This window comes from Perca flavescens, chromosome 13 (genome assembly GCF_004354835.1).
Source record: "Perca flavescens isolate YP-PL-M2 chromosome 13, PFLA_1.0, whole genome shotgun sequence".
NCBI lineage: Eukaryota > Metazoa > Chordata > Actinopteri > Perciformes > Percidae > Perca > Perca flavescens.
Window position 1 is genome coordinate 14716196 of NC_041343.1, and position 3832 is coordinate 14720027.

Genomic DNA, 3832 nt, shown 5'->3' on the forward strand with positions numbered 1-3832 from the left:
ATTTTTGACGGTTGACAAAAAACAAAAAATTTAGAATACCCTTGCTTCAGCAAAATGAAAACAACCTCTTCCTCCCCTTTTTAAGAACGCCCCTTCTAATAATTTCCATACAGTCCCTAAGAATTCACCTCTTTTTCTCACAAACAATATCATATGCCGAAAGTCTTTATCAAGTTTTATGATATTGTAGTGCTTCACCACCTATGAGGTATGGATTTGGTTTGTTTGTAATTCCATGTACCTGTTGATGGGGTTGGGAAGAGGCACTCTGGTTGTTATGAAATTATGAAAATATACATAACCATTTACATAATGTACAGTAGGTATGAAAGGGAGTAAGGAGAATGATTGGTCAGAGTAAGATGATTATGCATTCAACCTCATCCCCAAGGAGCAAACTTTTAAAAACAGGCATGGAATATATTTACACAAGCACACAATATTTTCCATATTGACTTTCAGACAGACAGGAGAAGGACTTCATTTTAGCAGGGAAAGTGTCTTTGTGCTTGTGAACAAAACCAACCATCAAATGGCTTAACATGCTTTTAAAACTGTAGACCAAGTATAAATATACAGCAGGGTGTTTGACAGTAGTGTGTGTGTGTGTGTGTGTGTGTGTGTGTGTGTGTGTGTGTGTGTGTGTGTGTGTGTGTGTGTGTGTGTGTGTGTGTGTGCGTGCGTGTCTGTGCGCGCGCGTGCGTGCGGATGTTGGGGCTCCTCTCACACCTGTGGTTGGTCGGCCAAGCGAAACATGGCTCTCCTTATTCTTTCTTCGGGGTGCCACATCATCCCATCACCGCTAGGAGGCGACAAAGCAGCACGGCCTAATCATAGTCTACTGATGTCTGATCAAGTTACCGTGCAGGAATCATGAAAAGCTAAAGTTCAATTCATTTTTAAGCAGTAGACGACCCCTCCCTGTGATGTGTCGAGGAGGCAGACATTGTCACCAACAGGTAAAATGCTGATGAGCGACCCACCTTTAAAACTCAATAATACAAAAAATAACTGAGCGAGCGAATATGTAGCCTATTTGACATGACGTGTGGACAATACAGTTGCCAATTCTGAACTCATTTCACACACGCTGCTCTCTCAGCTCTGTGTGTCCTCGTCTGATCCAGACATGTGGAGGGAATGGCGCAGGCTGCACACCGTGTTTTATTTCGGAGAGCACGCTGTGTGAACAGACTGTGGCAGAGTAAAAATGATCAGGCATTAACACGCCCTGCTGAATGCTTAACACGACCTTATTGATCCAGACAGCATGCTCTTATAATTGTGAAGTTGGACCGATGTCAAGGATCAAAATATGCTGAGACACTGCATACACAGAGCAACCCGTCTCTGCACAAGCAGTAGCTCACATGCATCCATGTCTGATATACAGGAAGTCTGGATGTATTTCATATTTAAAGCTTCCATTAACTTCCTATTTTCCCTTACAATGACCAGCCTGAATATATGGATTAGCTAACCTACACGTGAGAAAAATGTATTATTATTTTCTCTAAGTAGATATTATATTTAGTAGAGTATAGTTTCTGCACACTGGAGGGAGCTCATAGCACAATAAATAATACCAATGCCTTCTTTTTTGGGGGGGGGTTAAATTCTTTTATCCTGGGTATGTTATGTATTTGAAAAGGCGTGGTGGTCATTGTCGTTGCTTGTGACTGTGTACAATTAGAGAGTATGCACAGCGTTGATTACAGTTACTTCATTTGTGTAATCTGATTACATTCAATACACATTCACTCACACACTTCATACTTTGTAAACCTGCTTGTATTGCATCCAGATGCTGATTAAATCATAACCATGTGCTCCTTCCTCAGATTTCTAAGTGGGCTCTGCACATGGTGAAAAAAGGTGACTCTCTCTCACACACACACACACACGCACACACACACACACACACACACACACACACACACACACACACGCACGCACACACACACACACACACACACACACACACACACACACACAGTCCTGACTGCCCTGCAGACTGTCACAATGCGAGCCCAGAAAACACGGTTTGTTCATGGGGTCAGTGATGAACGTGAGTGGTCATGTTTTTACAGTATAATCAACAGTTGTGATGGACTGTCATTTATCCGAAGCAGGCTGGAACAGTGGGTGTAGGTTAGGGGGGGGGACCCCAGGGGAACAGAAGGGGGTGCTTTAATCCGTAGGCCTGCTGTGTAAGGAGCTGCATTCACGCAGCTCACGAATTAGGTTCGGACTTTGCATTTAAGAGCAAAATCCGTTCTTCAGTGCACATTTATTTGAATATCCAGTGTTTACTGCTCATCTATGAGAATAGCTTATTTAGGTTATTGGTTGCCAAACTATATAATTTAAATGTCGAAAAAGAAGGGGAAACATCCAGTTAAGGTAAACAGCTATGACCACAATACAAATAGAAATACCAGATTTCACTGTAATCATGAAAAACCGAATGAACAGACAAAGCTGAGGGCTTTACTGCAAGCACAAAAAACAACCCTTAGATGTTTTAAACTGGTTATTTTCTCAGAAATCCTTAAAGTTCTACAAACGTTGTCTGATTAAACCTCAAAAATGTCTGGTGGTAAGTAAAGGCCGTGTTTCTCAGTGTGTGAGGGGGTGACTTTTGGTGGATAGCCTATGCATTTTTCAGCAGATGGTAAAGATTTATACTTATGGGGTTCAGCGGTGTGGAGGAGTTAGGTTGAGTTAGGGCATGAAGGTGAGGCCTGTGTGAGGGGTTAAGCACAACACCGAAGAGTAAAGTCATCAATCTGAGTTCAATAAGCCGAGTTAAAAAAGGACATCAATCAAACTGATCAGAAACATCTTTAACATGAGATGCTTGCCATTTCTGAATCTCACTTCACACACTCTCTCTCTCTCTCTCTCTCTCTCTCTCTCTCTCTCTCTCTCTCTCTCTCTCTCTCTCTCTCTCTCTCTCTCTCACTCACTCACTCACTCACTCACACACACACACACACACACACAATCATTTTTGTCACACAACACTTCACTACTTCTGACTTTTAGAGCAATTTGATAGTTTTTCCCTACTTTTCCCCCTTGTGGTCCTTGACGCATGTGGATTGAGTTTCAGAATGCCAGGGGATTCACACAGAGAGGATAAAAAGCAGAGGAGGTCACACTCCTTTCATTTCCTCACAGAAGGCAACAAGCACATCTTAGTGGAGTGGAAAACAAAAGGGCGCCACAGGGGAGATGGATGGCTGCTGTGTGTATACTGAAAGCTGAGACAGAGCAGGAACCTGCACACACCTTTGGAGGGGCCAGTCGCTTGTCCTGAAGGTGTTCATATTTGCATTCTTCATCCCACTAACACCTCTGTCTGTTCTTTTGAAGTCTGGAGAAGAAGAAGCGCATACCAGCTGTATATGTTATGGTCGTTTTGGAGTCATAATATGTATTGGTAAAACTAATTGGCTTTATGAATAATCCATTTTTATGAGCAAACAGATACACAAAGGAGCAGACATGGATCTATAACTGTGGAAATTGCACAAAACTCAAATAAATTGAGATTACACCAAAATAAATTCATTCTGGAGGTGACAGCATGGAAGGAGATAATATAACAATATTTGAATACTCTTCTACAACAAATAATAACAATAATAGCACTGAGGGGACAGCAGGGGCCTGTAATCTAAAGGTTTACATTGATTAAGTGGATTAAGTGTACGAAGAAAAGTACAAGACTAATTCCACATTAAATTGTACTGCAGCATGAAAGTATAATTAAATTCGTACAACTTTATTTGACCAGGTGGGTCAGCGAAGAACAAATTCTTATTTA

The 3832-nt window shown here is 41.6% G+C and overlaps 1 long non-coding RNA gene across 1 annotated transcript; it reads left to right on the plus strand.

The window, feature by feature from the left end:
• Positions 1 to 747: 747 nt before the first annotated feature.
• Positions 748 to 3507, plus strand: LOC114567408 (uncharacterized). The gene is made up of 3 exons (XR_003694171.1): positions 748 to 959; positions 1842 to 1875; positions 3116 to 3507. It is a non-coding gene; the product is annotated as an uncharacterized LOC114567408 (long non-coding RNA).
• Positions 3508 to 3832: the final 325 nt, after the last annotated feature.